The sequence below is a fragment of the Palaemon carinicauda genome, chromosome 3 (assembly GCF_036898095.1).
Source record: "Palaemon carinicauda isolate YSFRI2023 chromosome 3, ASM3689809v2, whole genome shotgun sequence".
Taxonomy (NCBI): Eukaryota; Metazoa; Arthropoda; class Malacostraca; order Decapoda; family Palaemonidae; genus Palaemon; species Palaemon carinicauda.
The window spans coordinates 38,263,774-38,287,243 of NC_090727.1; the positions used below are offsets into that span (position 1 = coordinate 38,263,774).

The following is a 23,470-nucleotide window of genomic DNA, read 5'->3' on the forward strand; positions in this document are numbered from 1 at the left end:
GTTGGTACCGTTAATTTATAAAACGATTCAGGTGTATTAAAGTGTCTTCAGAGTTATTTTCAATTAAAAAGTTGATGGATTGTAGGTTGAAATGTTGGTAGGCCTCCTCTGTTTTGAGCCGGCAGTCATAGGCTAAGACGTTTTGGCAATGGCAGTTGCAAGTCTAGTGTATAATGATCATTGATTGATTGATTTTGAAACAATTTCAAGACCTATTTAAAGGATTTATCACTTTTTTTTCCAAGTGAAATTATATATCCATTTCTAATTCCAAACTGAAATTATTAATGCAAGGATACTGGAGTATTTTGACCAAACCTCTGTTAATTATAAGGTTCCTAAAAGTGAAAAAAGAAAATCCACTGGCTATTTCTACATTCTTGACTTCTAAGTTAGATCATATCAGTTGAACTTGAATAATGTAGTTGAATAATATTAATCAACAATTTTCCTTTTTTCCATATGCTCAATTGTTAGAAATGGGTAAAATTATAGGTGAGTATGAAAGGACACGACCTTGTAGGTTAGGCAAGGGGAACGGTTAAGTTTAGGTTAGTTGGTGTCCATATATTTTGCTCGCTAGAACGGGCTGCTGATATGCAAAGGCTCTAATTTTTTTTCCTTGCCGATACCCAATTTAACTGTAGGTGGTCAAATATTTGTAGTATGCTAATTTTTTTGGTATTACAGATTTAACCAAGTTCAGATATATCTCCTTCCTTGAAAAAATATTTTTGAGATTCGTACGATAAAGCTACTCAAATCATCTGCAATTTAAGGGTTACGAAAATATTTGCTGTTAAGAATTGTTCTTAAACTCTGTCATGTTAGTTTTTATACTGATGATATTGTTTTTTTATTAATGCATTGTGGGTAAAAATGTCTGATCATCCTTTGGTTTTTGGTTATGATATATGGGTAAGTCTACTGTGAAAATGCTGAAACCTGATTGGTTGTTTTGGTTCAAGAATATCCAATTACTGTAATTACAATTTTGGAATTTATATGTCCTAAAAACAGTGCGTTGTCAGATGACTTATGGATTCCGTTGCACAGAGGTGCAATGGTTGTTACTCTTCATATCTTGACGTTATTGGCCGGTTTCATGGACATTACCATGGAACTCCAGAAGTGGTAAATAGGTTTGAGTGTGAACATTCAGTGCTACCTAAAAGTGTTGTGTCCCAAGTGTGATTCTGGTAAGGATTTATTTGTGATTTACTTTAACATAATGTAAGGATCTTTTGGTGATTTACTTGTTGTTTGTGACCTGGGAAGCCCCGGCTAGGTCCTAGGCCTGGGAAGCCCCGGCTAGGTCCTAGACCTGGGAAGGTTTGTGAATAGAAAAGGGGGATCTGGGAGGCTTGCCCCCGGCTAGGTCTGTGACCTGGGAAGTGGGGTTCGGGGGATAGGTCTGTAACCTGGAACTACTGGGTTAGGTTAGGTGGTTTTGTTATTTATGTAGCCTTTTGTAAATTTGAAAGTGTTAAATAGTGTTTTTTCCTGTTTACGCACACCCAAAGTCCCAGCTTCCCACCTTCGTCCGTCTGGATGGTGGCCATATGTAACAGTAGAACGGCTTATAAGGTCAAAATCCTGAAAAACTATATTCATTTATATATATTTTCCTATCGGATATCAAAGTTTGAAACTAATTTTACCATTTATTTTTCAAATAAGATTGTGCAGACCTAATTGCTACGAGTAGGTTTAATCTACAGTCAGTCTGTTTAGTCTCTTAGATCCTTATAAAAAGAAATTGAATAGGAATGATATCATTTAGCACGGCCTAAACCAGCCAATAAGCGTATGCATCATAGCTCCCAGATTATGGAGGACTCGGTTGGGAAGTCTGGATTTTACATTAGGATTGAACTCATGTTGAATGCAATACACTTATTAAGAAAGGAAAAATTTCGTAAATATCATCATAATCACATGAAAAATTTTTGGTCATTATGAAGTATTGCAAAATAATAGACAATGTGTATGAATACACCAAGAGCAATAGGGCTGCCCTATCATTGGCACCAAGTCCTGGCTTAGCTAACCTGAACTCCTCCCACCGAGTAAAACCTAGAAAAATGCAAATTGAGTAAGGTTAGGTGGGTTCAGCCTGACCTGACTTGTATAACCTACCCTGCAATTCTTTATACCCAGTACTGCAAAAGAAAAAAAAATCATGGTCCCAACATATTTTAGGCAACCCTTTCAAAACATAACATGATGCTTCTGTTACATGAAGCAAAAATGGGGACGACCTTTATGTTTATACAAGAATTATCGACTTTCCTAACACAGGAATGTTTACTAACCTTAACCCAACCTAGGATGCTAGATCCTTACCTAGCTAGGCTAAGACACCACCCCTGCCAAAAGTTATTTACAATGCTGTAGATAGAACCAATTTGAGGATATATCTCAACTTGAAATACATACGGTACAATGCAGAAGATAAAACCAAAGTATGGATGAATATCCAAACTTGACCCACTGCACGACACTAGTTCAAAACATAACTCAAACAGTAATCAGCATTTTACTTTATGTCAAGTTCTGCAATACATTTAATTAAACACCTTGGCTGGTCAGAACTTTACCCAAGGCACAACTAAAAAAACTTGCACAACATAATACTTAGTAACTGTATATTGTAAAAGTTATATATATTGTAAAAGCTGCATTTGTTATGAGAAGTGTAGATTGCTGACTATTTGAGCCTATTTTGCTCTGAATGTAAAGAGGCAAGAGATTAATAACTTGCATAAAAAGCAACACGTGGAGAAACTGTTGTTTCCGTGCATTAGAAATTGGTGGTAAATAATTGAGCCTATTACGGGTGTAAGACCTATTAGTTGGTTCGATCTTGTTAGACTCCCAGCGTTCTCTTTTGTTGTAATTTATATTTTTCTCAGGTAAAACATGTGAAAACCAGACACTTCTCAATACGTTATTTATGCAAATACATAATAGGAGAGAAAAGGTTAATCAAATTACAGTGAGTAGAGAATTTGTTCAAGTGATTTATCTAAAGTGGCACCACAGGGTTTGTCTCGTTACGTTCATATGTTTGTTCCCAGCTTACATAACTCCACCCTGTAGTGCACTGTGACAATTTTCACCTAAATGCGCAGTAGGGCCACTCACTGAGCTTGGTGCCCTAATAGATATGCTATACCTTCTCTAAATGCATTACTATTGACTATAAGATTTTGGCAGGATGTTTGGTTGATGATTAGTTTGTTCACGATAGGTTTACACGTGACCATTCAGAATGCTTTTCTTTCCTGTGTTTAAGATCTTTACTTCGAATTGGCCAATCAGAGTCAGATCTATTTGAAACACTACTTTTGATTGTCTTTTCTTGAAATTTGTTAATGCGCTTCAGCTTTTTTTTTTTTTTTTTTTTTTTTTTTTCTCAAATGAAAAGGCCTTAGTTCAGTCATGGTTACTCATTGGGGAAGATGTGATTATACTGCAGACGAAGCCCTTTTACTATAATTAACTAATAACAAAGAAAGTTTCAGATTTCTAAAGCTTTGACTTTCAAGAGGTGCCTTTCTGGTCCTATATTGCAGGGAAAACTTAGTATATATGCTCAAATAGTTGATAAGTTTCTTCTTGAATTCCATAATATCTTGTCTTTTGGATGTCTAGTGGGAGCTTATTTCATTGTCTTTGGGCAAAGTCTTTGAAAGTTCCAGAACCTATAGTAGACATATATCATGATTCCAATAATTTGATACCATCTGTTCCCTGTTCTCGTGTCAACATGATTTTTTGGCTGCACAATATGTAGCAATTCTTGGATATTTCGGAAGTCCAGTTCTGTTTACCTGATTGGTTATTGTACATATTCTAAAAACTGTCCAAAATGTTCCTAGCTGTGTTCTTTACGTACAGATCAACAATAATGGCAGTGTCAGTAAAGTTAGACAGACCCAACTAGAATCATACTTTTGTTGATAAGTGGTATTTTGAACTTAACAATTACCCGTTTTAACTTGATTTGGATTGCTCAGACTCTGATTATTAATGTAAGAGATTACAGACTGAACCTCAGTGTAAGCTAAGAATATGGCTGTCTAAGGGTGAGTCGGTAAAGTCCACACCCCAATGAGTAAGGATGAGTCTTTTAGGTCAGGTTAAGTGGGGAAGTTTGTTAGCTGGTGTTCTTGTATGTTTGTTCCTTTTAAAATCAGACCATGTTAAAGATTGAGAAGTCTATTTGAAAGAAAATAGTATTTGTGATAGCTGTGGCAATTAGTCCTCTTATTTTTGCATGAAGATATATTTTTATCTGTTGAATTATTATTTTATTGGTTTCTACTGCTATCTTCTGTAATTTGTTAATTTAATTTGATCCAACCCAAAACCTCGATTCCCACCTGGGGTTCCCCAATTACTGTTGGGAGTTGTGTTGGGTGGTGGTAATCAGAAAACGATGCCTTCGGTTTTTCATGAAAATTTGTTGGCTGGGAAAATACGGAAATTTTAATGCCTATGTATTTGTAGAAAGTGCTTCTGGCTAGAAAAATATATATAAAGATCCTCATCATTTACTTCCTAGCTGTCACGTCTGTAGTAAATGCTTTGACAGAAGTGCAATCTAATCATAATATTAATTAATTTGAGTGTGATGTACATAACCTCGTTTTAAGGTTTTGTAAGTGATATAGCATCATTAAGAAACTGGAAAGTTACAAAGGGTGAAGTCTCCAATCAATGACAACTAGCCTACCTAGTACCTTAGACTAGGTTAGGTGGGTATGACTAGATGTAATGCATCCCACTCAGTTTTCCATGGCACACTTGAGCTATGAATTTTTCTAGCAGGTATTGGTGGGATTTATGCTTATATGTCATTTGTATATGGTATGATGCACTTGTCTTTATGGTATCACCACATTTTAAACATTTTCCCTGCCTCCCATTCAGGCTGACCCATAGGAGGAAGGTCCTTGCCTTTAGAAAGCCACTTGCCTCTGCCAGAAGGGAGTAATGGAGCTTATCCAACTGTGGGTACCCTTGGAGCTCTGAAAGAGAAAGATCCTGGTTTGGTAGCCATGGATGTTACACAGGTTTCTGATGAATTTCCAGTCCCACACTGATCCATTGCGACAGGGCTGATATAGGTAAGAAATCTGCTTCCCTTGGAATCCACTCTCCACCTCAAGAAAGAAGTAGAGCTAACCTTTTGACTGTTTCCTTTAGATTGGATCAGCTAGGGCATGAACCTAGTATTTCAGATATTACTGACATGGAGGAGGTGGGAATGGTTCAAACACCCACTCCATAAGGGCAGGAAGTAGGAATTGATCAAAACACCCAGTCCATTCAGGCAGAAAAAAAGGAAATGGTCCAAGCACCTAGTCCATTCTGGCAGAAAAAAAATGAAATGGTTTAAGCAACCCAGTCCATTCAGGCAGAAAAAAGGAAATGGTCTAAACACTCACTCCATTCCAGAAAATTTGGAGTATGTCTACCTTTTAAACCTTCCTAAATTCCGAGGAATACTCAGTGGTGGTCTCAATCCTATTGAGATCCTTATCTGATAGCTCTTTGATTAGGTTCCCGGAGACACGAAGTGGCCTGGCTCTTCTCTTTTGGCTGTACTTGAGTGCCCCGTATCTAAGTTTCTGTACCTTACAGATGGAGATATCCCCTCGTTCAGCTCTAAGAGCTTTATTTATCAGTGTGCCATTCTTAATGGTGGGATATTTGACTACTAAGAATAGGAGTTACATGATTATTCATTGTTGTTATTCAATGAAAAATATGTCAAAGGGTAAATTTGGATATGTTTTAAACTAGATTTGTTCCATAACTGAAATACAAACCACGCTATTTAAAGTGGGTAATTACTTTCGCTTAGCTGAAAGGACGAGCCATAAAATTGTAACGAGGGATTATTACCCCACCGCTAGCTGTGTTGTAGCTCCACTTTTACTTAGGCTCGGGTGGTGATAGGACGTGTCTGCTTTCACGCTCGCCTCTTTGACAACCATTAATCATTGCTTGTTCTTTCTTTTACTCAGTGTTGTAAAGTTGGCCTCTACAATGCGGAAGTGCCCTGGGTTACCTGACTGCCCTTGTAACCTTCATGTCTTCCATCGACACGGATCCTCACACCTTATGCCCTTATTGTAGGGGTCAGCGGTGTGAAAGTGATAATGTAGGGAATGGCCTACCTCCCAGTGGGAGAGGTTTTCTTGGCGCCGGAAGAAGTAGTCCAGATGGGACATTTCCCTTTCAAAGGTTTCTTTGAAGAAGGAAAATACTAAGGACTATGCTTCCGTAGCCCAAACCTCCTCTGAAGCTCCCACTCGGTCGGCCTCTCGTGAGAGAAAGTCTAGTGGTAGCGTAGGCCATACTGTTGTTGACCGATCTTGGGGTTTGGGAGAGGGAGTTGCCTCCCATAGCAAGGCAGCTCCTCCTCCTCCCCCGGGGGAGGATTTAATTATTTCTCCTGTTAATAATGATCTTTTGCAGCTTTGGGCCTCCTTAGGGCTTCAGGGTTCGCCCTCCAAGGAAGCCCAGTTTGACATGATCAGGTTGGGAGTAGCTGTCAAACAGTCACCGGCGGTAGCAGAGGTTGACCCTCTGTCTATTGTCGAAGCAGACGCTTCCAATGAGAGTGATTTCCCCCCCCCCCCCCGGGGACTTCACTGACAGAGACTCTTCTTCGGAGGACTGCCGATGGTTTGCCTGCTGCTCCCAGAGGACGCATCCGGCGTAAGGCTCGCCTTGCTCTTTGTCGCCAAGGTCTTCCTTCTCCTCACAAAGGTGTTAGGAGGCGCCTCTTCGGATCTTCATCCTCAGAGTCCCCCGTAGAGGAACCTCATCCTTCAGCTACCGTTCCTGCTACTTCCTTGGACTTGGACCTCTCTGTAGATCGTTCGCGATCTCCTACGCTTGCCAGACCTGCTGACCTGCCTTCACCTTTCCTGGCTGCTGACGCGCTGTAGGCGCCCACACATCCCGTTTTCAAACGAGCACCGGTCCCTTCGGGGCAAAAGGGTCTTTCGCACATTGTGTGTAAGTCCCTTAAGCGCCAGGTTTCCCCTGTGAGCCAATGTTTGCCTGTGCGCTCGCGCACTACTGCGCAAGAGCGCTCACCGGTTGCTGCATCATCTCGCCAGCCCTCTCCTGCACGCCCACGATCTCCTGTTTGCCCTGCAGTTCCAGAGACTATGCGCCCACGATCTCCTGCTCGCCAACGGACCTCTGCTCGCCCTCCGCCTGATACACACTGTGGACGACCTCGGTCTCCTGCTCGTCAGCGATCTCTTGCTCGTCAGCGATCTCTTGCTCGTTAGCGATCTCTTGCTCGTTTGCGATCTTCTGCTCGTCAGCGCTCCTGCTCGCCAGCGCTCTCCTGCTCACCAGCGCTCTCCTGCTCGTCATTGCTCGCCTGTTCGCCCTCGATCTTCGGATCAGGGCTCCAAGGAGAAATCTTCTTCCTCTTCCTGCTTGCCAGCGCTCTCCTGCTAGCTAACGCTTGCCTGTTCGCCCTCGATCTTCGGATCAGGGCTCCAAGGAGAAATCTTCTTCCTCCCCTGCTCGCCAGCGCTCTCCTCCACGATAGCCGACTCACTATCAGACCTCGCCTGCTCGTCATCCCTTGCCTATGCACCATCGCCTGCAGTCTCCATCACTCGCCCACTGCCAGAACTTCGGTTTCTGACGAGCGCCCTTCTGCTCGCCCGCGTGCTAGGGATATTCCCCCTACACGCACGCGCCCTACGGCTTCGCCCTTACGGGTCCTTCTTCAACCTGTGGCTGTACTCCTTCCGAGGTCTCCGGAACGCGCGCCCACGCGCCCCGTCACCTATGTGCCCACCCGCCCTGACATCTACGCCCCCATGCGCCCTGTCGCCTGCGCACCCACGAGCTCCTTCTCCTGCCCGCCCACGAGCTCCTTCTCCTGCGCGCCCACGAGCTCCTTCTCCTGCGCACCATCGTTCGCCCACGCGCCAACACGCGAACTCTGCGCCCCCTCGCCTACGCGCCACCGCTCGCCCGCTCCCACGTGCGACCAATCGCCCCATAAGCTAGGCAATGGCCTGTCGCGCGAGCGCGATTCCTAGTACGATGCCCAGTGCGAACCACAGTGCGTGCCCACACAGGATCCGGCAGTACGCGTCAAGTCATCTTCATCTCGTTCCCCCCCCGTAGGCGCAGGACAGCCCAACGGAGGGAGGAAAATCTCCGGACAGGTCCAGGATCTTTTCTGCAGCTTCTTTTCAGGCACACCCAGTTGTAGTTTCCACTGGGGATCTTACGATCCCCTTCCCTCCAGAGGGTGTCTCTGATAGCGCTGCCGTCAGTCGGCTGCCCTGGTTTGGGCCCTTGATCAGAGCGGTTGCGCAGGCTTTCAAGCACGCTTTCTCTGAACTAGGCCTCAAATCAGCGGCTATCTCGGCCCCCTGAAGAGGAGGAGTGGAGTGGACGACATAGTTACTTCTCCAAGGGAAAAACTGGTTCCTCGGAAGCCGTCGAGGAAGGCTCCCTCCCCTCCCCAGACTTTCTCTCCATCACTCATGGACGAGAGTTTTCCGTCCTCGGGATTTTCATGAGGTGAGGCGTTCTCCCATCGCACCAATGGGAGAAACCCCACCTCGCGCCAAGAAGTCTCCTCGGGTGGAGGCGGAGAAGAGCCCCCTACCATCCTTGTTGGAATCCTACATCCCTCCCAGGAGGGTGTCGAAGTACTCCAAGAGGGTCCCGAAATCATCTTCGAGGATCAGACCAGAACCAGCTAAGCCCGCGGAGAACGTTCCACGAGTCCCCCCAAGAAGAGCCTTTGGGGACTGGAGACCTTGCTGCTAGTCCATCAGGAGGAGAGCCGCAGGAGTCGGAGCATGCCTTTTGGCAAGTTTTGGCTCTGATGAGGAACCTTAATGGATTTTTGGATCCGGAGATTCCTCCTCGAGAGGGCAAGAACACGGTTCTGGACCGAGTGTTTGGTACTCAAAAGCCCCCTAAAACCAGCGCAGTTTTTTCCTGGTCCCAGGGGGTCAAGAGTGCCAGAGATAAGGTCGAGAGCCAGCTCTCCTAGCTAGCCTCCCCTAGCCGTTCCAGCGCCGGAAACAAACTCCTCCCACTTCCTCGTGTCCATCAAAGGAGGTACTTTGAAATCATCGAGGAGTCCTGTTTAGCTCTTCCCCTCCACCACTTGGTTGAAGAGCTCTCCAGGGGAGTCCCTCTCGAGAGAGACTCCAACCGGCCAGTGTCGTTCTTGGCCTCGGAGATTCTCTGCCTCGGAGATTCTCTGCCAGGAGAAGGTAGCGAAGTGTGCCATGCAGGCCACTTCGTGGCTGGATATCTGGCTGGCATCTCTTGGCATCCTGATACGATCCGAAGACTTATCTAAGGAGAGTACCAGGAAGGCCTTGGAGACCCTTCTTCTTTCAGGCACTCGTACCATCAAGTTTCTGGCCCACCAAGTCTCGAACTTGTGGGCTAACACTATCCGGAAATGCCGTGATACGGTGTCTGAAAGATTCAACTCGAAGGTCCCCAACACCGAGGTCAGTAAGCTAAGACATTCCTCCCTTTTGGGGAGTAGTCTGTTTGAGCCGAAAGATGTAGAGCAGGTGGCTGAGAGGTGGAGGAAGTCCAACCAGGACTCCCTCCTGCAGAGGGCTTTAACATCAAAGCCCTATAAGCCTCCAGCACCTCAACAACCTCGCCCTGCAAAGACGACAAAACTGGGAATAGCAGCAAAGGCGGTGGTGTCCAAACAGCCCTTTCAGGTCAAGGACAAGAGAGGCAAGAAGTCCTCCAGGGGAGGCAAGAATCATAGGGGGAGTGGCCAAAGCCGCAAACACTAAGATTGGCAGTCCCCCCGCATGTCCACCAATGGGGGGATGCTTCCAAAGTTGCGCGAACAGGTGGCAGCAACTAGGGACCGATTCCTGGACGATCTCCGGGATCAGCCAAGGATATCGCGTCCCGTTCATAACATATCTTCCTCCCCTGACAGCGAATCCAGTGTCGTTGAGCTCTCTTGCCATGAGATCAGCAAGAGGGCAAGCCCTTTGGGCAGAAGTCAAGACCATGTTGAGGAAGGACGCTCTCCAAGAGGTCGTCAACGGGTCCCCAGGCTTCTACAGTCGACTCTTTCTTGTAAAGAAGGCGTCTGGAGGCTGGAGACCAGTCATCGACCTCTCGGCTCTGAACAGGTTTGTCAAGCATACCCCGTTCAGCATGGAGACGGCAGACACGGTCAGACTCGCAGCGAGACTTCATGTGCACACTAGATCTGAAGGATGCGTACTTCCAGATCCCAATCCATCCGTCTTCAAGGAAGTACTTAAGATTCAGCCTAGACAACAAGATCTACCAGTTCAAGGTGCTGTGCTTCAGTCTCTCCACAGCACCTCAGGTTTTCACCAGTGTGTTCACCCTAATATCTTCGTGGGCACACAAGATCGGCATCCGTCTCCTCCGTTATCTGGACAACTGGCTGATCTTAGCTGACTCGGAGTCAACCCTTCTTCGACACTGAGACAAACTTTTTGGAATTTGCCAATATCTAGGGATCATGGTAAATCTCGAGAAGTCTTCTCTGCTTCCTTCCCAAAGACTGGTATATCTAGGCATGATATTGGACACCAATCTCCACAGAGCCTTCCCATCAGACGACAGGATAGCATAGCAAGGCTGAGGAAGGTCGCAAGTCCTTTCCTCAGACGAGACGAACTCCCAGCCTAATCATGGTTACGTCTCCTTGGCAATCTCTCATCCTTGGTCCGTCTAGCTCCCAATGGTCGCCTCAGAATGAGATCTCTCCAGTGGCGACTCAAGTCCCGGTGGAGTCAAGGACACGATTCCCCGGACGTCTTGATCCCTATGGGTCTCGCGGAACAGACGGACCTTCAGTGGTGGGTGTCAGACGAGAACCTACGAAAGGGAGTGGATCTTCTCGTCCTTTCCCCGGATTTGATGCTGTTTTCGGACGCCTCAAAGAAAGGGTGGGGGCCCACGTTCTGAACCACAGGACCTCAGGCCTGTGGTCAGAATCAGAAAAGTGTCTCCATATAAATCTGCTAGAAATGAAGGCTATTTTTCTGGCCCTTCAACAGTTCCAACAGCACCTGGCGGGTCACTCTGTGGTGGTGATGAGCGACAACACCACAGTAATGGCTTGCATCAACAAGCGGGAGGTACCTTTTCAGAACAGCTATCCCATCTCGCAGTAGAGATACTGAGATGGACCGAAGTCCACTCGATTCCACTTTTGACTCGCTTCATTCCGGTCAAGAGGAATGTGCTCGCTGACAGTCTTAGCAGAGCGTCTCAGATAGTGAGTACCGAGTGGTCTTTGGATCGTCAAGTAGCCAACAAAGTCCTGACTTTGTGGGGTTCCCCGATTATGGATCTGTTCTTGACAGCGCTGAACTTCAAACTGTCGCTGTACTGTTCCCCAGTCCCGGACCCCAAGGCTCTCTGACAAGATGCTTTCCAACAACGGTGGGACAACATCGACGTATACGCCTTTCCCCTGTTCTGTCTGATGAGGAGGGTACTCAACAAGACCAGACTATCGGTCAACCTCTCGCTGACTCTCATAGCTCTGCTGTGGCATCACGCGGAATGGTTCCCGGACCTTCAACAACTTCTTACGGAGTCTCCGAGAGAACTCCCTTCACGACACGAGCTACTCAAACAACCACACGCCAACATTTTCACAAAGCCGTAGCTTTGCTTCGGCTTCACGCCTGGAGACTATCCAGCATCTCCTTGCAGAGAGAGGATTTTCGCAAGAAGTTGCAGAAAGGATGTCTGGATACCTGTGAAAGTCATCCGCAGGAGTCTACCAGGCGAAGTGGAGAGTTTTCTGTGGTTGGTGTCGTGGAAGGGGTATCTCCACTCGATGCCACTATTCCAGCAATAGCGGAGTTCTTCGTGTATTTGCAAGAAGAAATGCGCCTTTCAGTCTCGGCAGTGAAAGGCTATCGCTCAGCCTTAAGTCTAGCCTTCAGGCTCAAAGGAGTGGACATTTCTTCTTCGCTAGAACTTTCCCTACTCATACGAAGTTATGAACTTACCTGTCCTCAGTCGGAATTGAGACCCCCTCCATGGAACATGGTTCAAGTCCTCAGGCCTCTTAAGATACCTCCCTATGAACGATTACACCAGGCTTCAGATTGCCACCCAACTTGGAAGGCGGTGTTCCGACTAGCTTTGCGTCAGCCAAATGAGTTACCGAACTTCATGGTCTCTCGTATGACATCGTCCATTCAAGGGGATGGGGGGGGGAGGTAATGTTCAGCTTCGTCCCTGAGTTTATTGCTAAGACTCAGAATCCGGGAGTGCCGAACTCTCGCTTCGACTTCTTCCGGATTTCGAGTCTTCGTTCCATAACAGATGACCCAGACCATCTCCTACTGTACCCAGTAAGGAGTCTGAGGCTATACCTGAAGATAACAGCTGCAGTTCGTCCCCAAGTGCGGGCTTTGTTTGTCAGCACTGGGAGATCGAAGAGCAGGGTTACCAAGAACACCATCTCAGCATGGATTCGAAAGGCCATCCATCTGTCCCTGAATCCTAACCCTCCTCCGTCACGTCGCCCTAGAGCTCATGATGTTAGGGGAGTAGCTACCTCCCTGGCCTTCAAGAAAACTTTTCAGTGACGCAGGGGTGTGGAAGCATCAAACGACCTTCACAGCCCAATACCTGCAAGACGTGACCCACAGGAGGCTCGATACATTCTCTATCGGTCCTGTGGTGGCTGCACAACAGCTGGTTTAAACCTCAGGCTCCTTAATGGACAAGTAGCAGAGTGTTGAGGGCATTGTTACCTGGTTTTAGTTTGCATGAATGAAAAGGTATGCCTGGCCCTTATTTTTTTCTTCATCCTCCCTTTTCTTGGGGAAAGCAGCATCCTGAGTTCCTGCACAGCTGACCTCAAACTTCTGCAGGTAAACCATGTTCCCTTGGGTTCCTAGTATTAAGTTAATACTGTCGCGGCCCCATACCCTGACGAGGTGGTATTGGGAGAGTCCTAGCCTTAAGTATCCATTTAAAGAACTTCAGGTCAACTTCCTAGGACGAGTCTCACTTTTTTCCTTCACACGCAACTTACGTAGGGTTAAGTCACCCACTTTAAATAGCGTGGTTTGTATTCCAGTTACAGAACAAATGACATTCGTAGATAATTTGTATTTTTCCTAACTATACAAACCTTAGCTATTTAATCAAACTTGCCCGCCAGCCCTGTCCCCCTTGAAGTCCTACCTATAAGCAAAAGTGGAGCTACAACACAGGTGTGTGAAGGGAGAGGGTAGCTAACTACACTCCCTACCCCCGCTAGCTAGCGGTGAGGTAATAATCCCTCATTAGAATTTTATGGCTCGTCCTTTCAGCTACGCGAAAGTAATTACCCACTTTAAATAGCTAAGGTTTGTATAGTTGGGAAAAATACAAATTATCTACGAATTTGTCATTTTTATAGATAAGTTAATCCATTAAAAGCCTACCAGGGAATGGGTAACATCTCTTGAAAGGTTATTTTAGATAATTATAAAAGCAAGAAAGTCATGCTCGGTTTCATTAAATGATTTTACAAAATGGTTGGCTAGATTTTAAAAAAAATTTCAGAGTTTTTCTTTTATTTCAGGTTCATATTGAGCAGTGAGATATGGGAGACTGAAAATGGGAGGTCTATTATTTTCCTGTTCTTCAGTGAGGGATTAGAGTCTGTAACAACCAATGAATAGCAGTAACTGGAATTATAAAAGTAAGGTTAATAAAGAGCATAGTGTATAACATTTTAATAGCATTATAAAAATGTCGACTTGTTAGTAGATTGACTTTTAAGTAAATGTTAATTGGGTTAGCCATTTTATGAATTATGATGATTATGATTGTTAATAGGTTGCATTGGGACAATTAAATATATGGATTGAGTAGGATTTAAATAATTTTATTTGTAATTAGTCATTCTATGTAGAATTAACGTTGCAGTAGGTTACAATAAGATTGCCTTTTTGTATTGCATCGACGATTGTAAGTTGGACGAATTCTATATTTTATCAAATGAGAGTGTCAAATGTGTTAAGTGCTCTTGTTAGAAGGTATTAGTAGTATAGAATTGCTAATGAATTACGGTGAGATTTGGTTGAAATTTTATTATGAAAGTGTTGAATTTCCAATGTTTGTTTCTACACTAATACAAACCATCGTTCTTTGATAAAAGTAATTTCAGCCAGGCTGGAACTCGGCTGTCAAAATATATAAGGTGTAATCGTTACTGAAGTGTGGCAGTGGAACTCCGTCCACTTGCCAGCCCACCGAGAAGCCACTTCAATCATCAGGTTATACAAACATATGCTCAGAAATTACCAGAGATATCTTTATGTAGATATTTTATTGGTATAATAAATAACATGACTGAATTGGAAGCTAGGTGTCTCTTTATGGAACATGTGGAAGAACATAAGGAATCGACTTTTATATACTGTGTACTGATGCTCGCGTTGGATTTAGAGTTTATAGTAGTTCTTTTAACTGAAAAGGTGCACCTCCTCTAATATCTTCCATATTTACTGCCGAACTTTATGGCATACTAACCGCTGCTGAGGAAATAGAATTGAAGTAAGGTGGTAATTTTACCATTTTTATTGATGCAAGGAGTGTCCTTCAAGCTTTAGAAGTTTTTAATTCCAGTAACCTTTTAGTTTTAAAGATTTTAGAATGGCATTTTACATGTGGGCTGAGAGGTATAACAGCTCAATTTTGTAGGGTTCCAGCACATGTAGGTGTGTGTGGAAAAGAGGAGGCCGATTCATTGGAAAAGAATGCTGCAGCCGAGTTGCTACCTAGAAGATATTTCATACCCTGTAATGATTTTTTACCCACAATTAAGAATTTTATTTATAATTTGATTACATTTCAGGTGTGATTCTCGACAGTAAATTTACTTTTGAGAAACACATAAGGTCTGTGTCTTCTTCAATTGCACAAAAAATTGGCTTATTGAGAAAGTCTTTTAAGATTTTCGGTGATCAATCTATTCTGAAGAAGGGTTTTAATTCTTTCATTCTACCTAGTTTTGAGTATTGTTCTCCTGTCTGGTTTTCAGCTGCTGATTCTCATCTTAATTTGTTGGACAGAAACTTACGGTCTATTAAATTTTTTATTCCTGGTCTAGATATTAATCTTTGGCACCGTCGTTCAATTAGTTCATTATGCATGTTGCATAAGATTTTTCATAACTCTGACCATCCTTTACATTCAGATCTCCCTGGACAATACTATCCTGTTCGTAATTCTAGGCAGGCAGTTAATTCTAATAGCCAGGCCTTCTCCATCATGAGGCTCAATACTACACAGTGTTCTTGAAGTTTTATTCCAGCTGTTACCAAGTTGTGGAATGATCTCCCTAATTGGGTAGTTAAATCAGTAGAACTTCAAAAGTTCAAAGTTGGAGCAAATGTTTTTATGTTGACCAGGCTGAGAGTCTTTTTATAGTTTATACAGTATATGATATATCTATTTTTGACGTTGTTAATAGTTTATATAATGACATATCTATTTTGATGTTACTGTTTTTAGAATGATTTATTGTTAGTTTGTTCCCATCATTTATTTATTTCCTTATTTCTTTTCCTCACTGGGCTATTTTTCCCTATTGGAGCCCTTGGGCTTATAGTATCTTGCTTTTCCAACTGGGGTTGTAGCTTGGCTAGTAATAATAGTAATAATAATAATAGTTTAATTGAAAATAAGAGGAGAGAAATAAGTATGTTATATCCCCTTGGAGGTATAATAGGATGCCCCGAAAGTGGCAGACTACTCTTTGTCATCTCTGCATTGGTCACACTCGGGTGACACACGTTTTTTTCTGGCTGGCCAGCACTAACCATATTGTGACAACTGTTTGATACCTGTGACAGTGAGGCATTTGTTGACTGAATTCCCAACTTCTAGTAGCGAAAGAATTGGGTATTTGTTTAAGGCTTGAGGTGAGGATGGCAGGTTCATCCTTTCCAAAATCCTTGGACATGATGTATCGTACAATGCTAGCAGCATTTTTAGATTTATTTTAGAAGCAAGTCTTCTAAATGGTATTTAACGTTAATAACATATTTGTTTTTATTGATTTAATTGAATATTTTCCTTTTTCATTATTATTGTTGCGTTTATAGATCTGGAGAAAGCGTATGATTGAGTTGATAGGGAAGCAATGTGGAATGTGATGAAGTTATATGGAGTTGGTGGAAGGTTGTTGCAAGCAGTGAGAAGTTTCTACAAAGGTAGTAAAGCATTTGTTAGGATGGGAAATGAAGTGAGCGATTGGTTTCCGGTGAGGGTGGGACTGATACAGGGATGTGTTATGTCACCGTGGTTGTTTAACTTGTATGTTGATGGAGTGGTGAGAGAGGAGAATGCTCGAGTGCTTGAACGAGGATTGACACGGGTAGACGAGAATGACCATGAATGGGAGGTAAATAAGTTGTTGTTTACGGATGATAATGTACTGGTTGCAGACGTGGAAGAGAATCTTGGCCGATTAGTTAAGAGAATTTGGAAGGGTGTGTGAGAGAAGGAAGTTGAGAGTTAATGTGGGTAAGAGTAAGGTTATGACATGTACGAGAAGGGAAGGTGGTGCGAGGTTGAATGTTATATTGAATGGAGAGTTACTTGAGGAGGTGGATCAGTTTAAGTACTAGGTGTCTGTTGTTGCAGCAAATGTAGGAGTGGAAGCAGATGTACATCAGAGAGTGAATGAAGGATGCAAAGTGTTGGGGGCAGTTAAGGGAGTAGTGAAAAATAGTGGGTTGGGCACGAATGTAAAGAGTTCTGTATGAGAAAGTGATTGTACCAACTGTGAAGTATGGATCAGAGTTGTGGGGAATGAAAGTGACGGAGAGACAGAAATTGAATGTGTTTGAGAAGAAGTGTCTAAGGAGTATGGCTGGTGTATCTCGAGTAGATAGGGTTAGGAACGAAGTAGTGAGGGTGAGAAAGGGTGTTAGAAATGAGTTAGCAGCTAGAGTGGATATGAATGTGTTGAGGTGGTTTGGCCATGTTGAGAGAATGGAAAAAGGCTGTCTGCTAAAGGTGGTGATGAATGCAGGAGTAGATGGGAGAAGTACAAGAGGAAGGCCAAGGTTTGGATGGATGGATAGAGTGAAGGAAGCTCTGGGTGATAGGAGGATAGATGTGAGAGGGGCAAGAGAACGTGCTAGAAATAGGAATGAATGGCGAGCGATTGTGACACAGTTCCGGTAGGCCCTGCTGCTTCCTCCGGTGCCTTGGATGACCACGGAGGTAGCAGCAGTAGGGGATTCAGCATTATGAAGCTTCATCTGTTGTGGATAATGTGGGAGGGTGGGCTGTGCCACCCTAGCAGTACCAGCTGAACTCGGTTGAGTCCCTTGTCAGGCTGGGAGGAACGTAGAGAGGAGACGTCCCCTTTAATGTTTCATTTGTTTGATGTCGGCTACCACCCAAAATGGAGGGGAAGTGCCTTGGTATATGTATGTATTATTATAAACGATATTGGCGTCAATGACTTTTGATGTCAGGATGCCAGAAAACTTCATATTCATTCATTCATTCTTCGTGTGCAAGGTATTTTAATGAAGATGACGGTTTTTCATTTGTATCTTATAACGGTAGCTTTGGGACAGCTGTGTGGCCATCCTACTGACTCCTCCTTGTTCTTGTTGTACAGCATTACTGTTTGCTGACTCCCTCATTAGTATGGCTGTTTGACGACAAGGATAACGAATCCTCAGGAAAGGTCAACTCTTAGGCTATGATGTACATTCATTGAAAGAAGTTATTGCCATTTGGGATCATAAAGGATGCCACCCATCCCCTTTCGTTCCATGTCTTCATGATATTAGTAAGATGCTAGGGACATAACCAGGTTTCTGCCTCTTTCCTGTCTTTCCCAGTGAGCTGCTTCATCGGTCTTTGCGACCCTGTGAACGCAAACTTCAGATCATTTCCTCCTCTACCTCTTCTTTGGTCGAGCCCTGGCTGCAATTTCAGGAGAACAACAAAGAAGTTTTAGAAATCCAGTAATTTTTACCGATAGGATTAAAATTTGTGTGACTACAATTTCTCTCCCCATGGGAGAGTGTGTTGTACCTACCCCCCTATGATTGCCAGTAATTCTCTCTTATAAAACGAAACATAGCAAGCACCTATATGAAGTGCATAGAAACCTATGAAGTGCATAGAAACCTGAATTAGGGATTGTTACACCTATTACTAGTGTTTATGTATTTGGAGGGGTGGATCCTCATGCGGTAGACTCCTACGAGTAAGGTCTCCAATAGCAGAATCTCTGTTAGTGAAAAATTCAAATTTTAAAGAGAGCTATCTAGCTCTGCGATAAGTTGCAGTCTCCCCGATCAGTTAATAATTATGTACACTTCAATAAGTAAATTCTAGATCTTGCTTTTTAAGGTTTTCTTAGACTGCACATTTTCCCCTTGATATTTTAACTTGTGTCTTTAATAACTTTAGATGCTCTAGGTAATTTATTATTTATTTAGTATGGCTGTATACCCATGCACCATCATATCTTTCATTAAATGCTCTGTATTACGGATGGGGTTATAAAAGAATTTACTTTATAATCCTGATATCAGTACACAAATCTGTGAAAGATAAACTGCCCATTTACCAAGTGGAATACAGAACAAGACTAAGTCCTGATCTTATGATGATTATTCTTATTAATTCTTAGGGTTATTGGGTAGGTGGCATAACCCAAACCATTGTTTGTTAATAAATCATAAGGTAAAGTATATAGCCCTGAGGTTTAGATTCATACAAAGGCGCACTAAAATTTAGGAGCTTCCAATTGTGAGTGCCATACCGACTCTCTGTTAAAGATTTGGTGAAATAAACACACTGTAATATTCTGAACAATAATAACTGTTAGCTGAAGTAAAACAAGATTAGTATTTCCATTGGACAATAATAGGTAGGTTAGGGGACAAAGCAGCATAGGGCAGCTAATAGTAGATAAAGGCAGGATTATATAATTAATGGTTAAGCTTTGATCTATTTTACCTTGATTTAAGGTAGCATTGGTAATCATAGGCAAAACATATATAATGCTGTTCTAAATTTAATAATGTTGAGGACGCGAATCTTGTAAAATCTGGTGGTCAGTTTTTGTTGGATAAGTTAGTCCATGGGTGAAGTATGCCTAGTAAGCAGGTCCCCTAGGATTCAAGCTTCTATGGGCCCCTTGACATCCCATAGCGCCCACCTCACTCCGGTATATTTCACGCTCTTCATAAAATTTATTGAGAAAGTATTACAACTGTAGTAAATATTCAGTTTTCACATTCAACCCTAAAAACAAACTTGCATTCCATGGGGCCCCTGCTCTAGGTAGTCAGCGTTATGGATAATGGGGCCCTGCCAGTAAGTAAAAAAAAGAATTATGTTGAATAAGCTCATAAATGAACTAATTAAGACTAGTTTAGTGATAAGTTTTTCCATGTTCTAAGGCAGGGTAAGCAAGATGGTGAAATTGGGTAGAATAAGCTGGTTCATTAATTGAAGGCTAACCTGTAAAAACCACTAAGATTAATTAATGATTGTGGTAGGATGCTTCGAGTTAGTTTATGGAGGATCAATACAATATGCAATACAAATTTAATATGTCATTTCAATTACGAAAATTATAAACTTAACTTTAGAAACTTGCATGTCGTCTTTTTAGGAGAGTGAGAACACCAAGTTTATTACTGCTTTGCACATTACAATACTCTTGTATACTAAAAAATCTTCTACACCTGACACTATTAGTGTGTCAATAAATCTATTTTTACTCAGAATTTATATATTGTTCTATGATTTTTTTCTATGACTAGGCTTATGTGTGACCTGGTATCCATTGTGGTGTAGGGTAGAATTCTTTATTCAGAGAACTGTGGTTTATTGAGTATCCCTTGAATAGAATTGCAGGGATTAACCGAAGGATTACTGAAGCTCCTGTTTGTCATTGGATTACCTGAGGCTAATCATTAGATTATTGTAGTGAAATAGGATTTAGGAGGTAATGCTTTTCCACTTTTCAAGATATACTTTTGGATGAAAAATTTGATTTAAATGTCATGGACATGTGTAGTTTGGCATTATTTTCAGTAATAAGTTTTAATACATCAGAATATTTTGTATTCTTTGTACTGTAATTTATCATGCAGAATATTTCACTAAAAACAGTAATATCGATATTGAAGTGCATATTAACATATTCAATGAGTAAGACTGATATTTCTGTACAATTAACATCTTTTATTTATTTTTCAGACTATAATTGCCAGAAGAGAAGGAAATTATTCTAGCCTACTGCTTCAAATAGAAAATTAAACTGCAAATATACTGTACACTAAGGATGATCATGACAGCGGATAATCTCGGAATTACTGCAGAAAAAAAATTCAGAAAGTTTCCAATGAAGACAAGATATCAATTTTATTAACTTCTGATTTCAAAAGGAACACCAAATAGTCTCATCAGAAGGGATCAGTCTGTTATCAAATCTCTCTATAAAAAGACACTTATGAGAAATACCATTACAGTATTACAAATATCTTGAAATGTACAATTGACCAGATTTTGGGAGGTTGTGTTATCTTAGTCACTCCATTTATATCCCTTAAAGTTTGTTAACAATGACTAACTGAAGATAGAAAGGAGTGACGTTACAGTAAAAAGGAGATTAATTTTTGCAATGATGATATTACCAAATTAATTCTAAGCTTATCGGAGTGTTGTTTTTTCTGTTTTAAGTCGTGAATTTCATTATTAAAGATATTAACTTGTATTCAGTCTAGTAATAAGTATTTTATTTGCCATTAGTGTTTACAGTCAGTTCATATAAAGGTAATTTAATTAGTTTTTAATTTTATTTCTAATTTAATTCATATTAAAAAAATAAAAAAAATTTTCAAGTAAATTCTAACCATCCAAAATCTTATCTTGAAAATTAGGCACAAATCAACGTTTTGAGCTTTTTTGACTGATATAAATTCAGATTTCACTTTTCTAATTGTTATTTGATAAACAGGCATAATCATTCATTTAGTTAGCTGTAAACTAATTTTCGAATACGATAAATACTGAATGATAATGGATTCCTATTACCTCCTAAATTAGCAGGAATTATTATAGGTAATGTCAAAGGTATTTTTTTCTATGTATTGTAAATGTTTTTTTTAATGAGTAAATTTAACATTAGCGAATAATTTAGGCCAGAAAACGTAAATGAGAAAGGACAATTTACTTTGAAATTTGCTGCCCATGCTTTCAGTTTCCATTAACTAGATTTTAAATCATATATCAATTTCCTTTGGACCTTTAAACATATCATTTTAGAATTGTGTACAGTAAAGTACTGTAAACAAGTTATCTAAACGTGGAACTGAAGGGGAATTAACGTTAATCTTTTCTAGCATTAAATTAAAATTAATTCTACAATCTGTATATTAAAGTACATTAATTGGATGTGAATATAACCTGAGACTAATTATTCTAACTGTGTATCATTTCATTTGTCTATAGTATATGCGATCTTATATCTTGTCTTTTGAGATTGTCATCTCGTTATTAGCAACCGTCACTGAATTTTCTTGCATAATTTCAAATATAGGCTTATGATCTCCTAATAGGTATAAGCAGATTTGCCATTAAAAAAAAAAAAAAAATCTGGCGCTCTAATGAACCACATCTTTCCACTGTTGTTCTGTCACTGTTTTATTTTGGATAGAAGAATAGCTTATTTTCTAGCAATCAACACTAGAGATTGAAAAAAGTAATAATAGATGATTTTGGCTTATATGTTTCAAAATAGAAGTCATATTTTTGTCCCCCTTGTAATAATGACATATTCTGCTTAACTGGACATTTTAAAGCCAAAGTACTAGAATTATTTATCCTAAATTTCAGTTAGTGAGAACCAAGTATGCTTTTTAAAGATTTTGTTTCATATTTATCAAATAAGTTTACATATTGTGCGAGCAACTAATCCATTTATCTTGTGTAACAAGAAGCAAAGAAAAGCCATAGAATAGAATGATAGTGAGTAAATGTCAAGTGAATCGCTGTATTTAAGTTCTTAAATAGTATTACTGTATGTAAGAAGGCTAATACAATATCTCTCTCTCTCTCTCTCTCTCTCTCTCTCTCTCTCTCTCTCTCTCTCTCTCTCTCTCTCTCTCTCTCTCTCTCTCTCTCTCTCTCTCTCTCTCTCTCTCTCTCTCTCTCTCTCATGGAATTAAGGTTATATTCACATTAAAAAAATGTCTCAAAACATCGTATCAAATGTTTTGATAGTTTTAGTTAAAATCTCAATGTTGTATTTATTTTGATCACGTATAACATTCCAAATGCTTGTTTGCAGTAGCAGATCCCATTTCTTATTTCTGAGTCCGGTGAACGATCTGTTTCATAACATCATAATGACAAAATTGCTATTCAAAGGATAAAATATCTCGTGTACTGGTTTTAAGTTTTGCATGTTTTTTATACAAAAGATGAAATTTACTGCCTCGTACTCTAGTGTACAATATATAGTCTACAGGATATAGTTAATAATGGCTGTAATTTGGAGCAATTTGCAAATTCATATTAATTTTTTTATGAAAGGAATGGTAATTTAGGTTCCAGGGAAGCGAGTGTTTTATCATGATAGTCTTAAAAGAAGAAGAAAATCAGTGAAGGAGTTTTAAAACTGCATTCATGGAAATGTTCTTAATGTGGATATTTTAGGTGTTTTAATGTAAAACTTAAAAAATTTAATACTGAAAGGCATAAAGTAGTAATTATACATAGAGGGTTAAGATAATATTTAATGGAGAGAATGCCCAGACACGTCTGGTTCTTGAGATGTAGGCTAGATTTGAAGGTATACAGAAAGGGGTTAACTGTACGTAAGGTGGTACTTTGGAGGAGAAAAAATAGTCAGGTTGTGATGCATCATTTAGGACAGTTACTTAAAGGGATGTTCAACGAAGAAAAACTGGGGTTATAACAATTTTGTGAATGCCTGCAAGATTCCTCTCACCGTAGCGTTATGGAGGAGTATTTGGAAAGTTAGTACTTTTAAAATACTATTTAAGAAGATTTGGGGAGTACTAGTCTGGTAGAAATTTTCAATTGTAATAGATGGATAAATTTTATCTTTTAAATTGATGAAAAATGGCCTTTTAGGTAGAATGGATTTTTCCAAACTGAGTGAAGTAACTTCATAGATAGGATGTGAACTGAGCATTGGTAATTATTGATTTTTATTTTTCACAATTAGCCAGCAAAGCAGGTATCAAAGCTTAAAACCAGTTGTTTTGTTATGTAATTAGATACTCTGTTTTGTCATTTACAATTTGTTGGATACAAATGTTAATCACTAAAACTTGAGATGTGAAAAGCTTGTATAACTTGTAACTGTACATTGGTTTAAATGATTATTTCAAAATATTTCGGTTTA

General features: G+C 41.1%; 1 long non-coding RNA gene across 2 annotated transcripts in view; it reads left to right on the forward strand.

Annotated features, from left to right (window-relative positions):
* The window catches only part of LOC137638247 (uncharacterized), a 22,408-nt gene extending 183 nt beyond the window's left edge, over positions 1-22,225 (forward strand). Inside the window, exons 1-3 of one of the 2 annotated variants that reach the window (XR_011043951.1) lie at positions 4,950-5,135; positions 13,628-13,747; positions 20,296-22,225. This is a non-coding gene — a long non-coding RNA (uncharacterized lncRNA). Of the gene's footprint in view, positions 1-4,949; positions 5,136-13,627; positions 13,748-20,295 lie in introns of those variants that run through there. The other variant, XR_011043950.1, reaches the window with a different exon arrangement.
* The last annotated feature ends 1,245 nt before the right edge of the window (positions 22,226-23,470 follow it).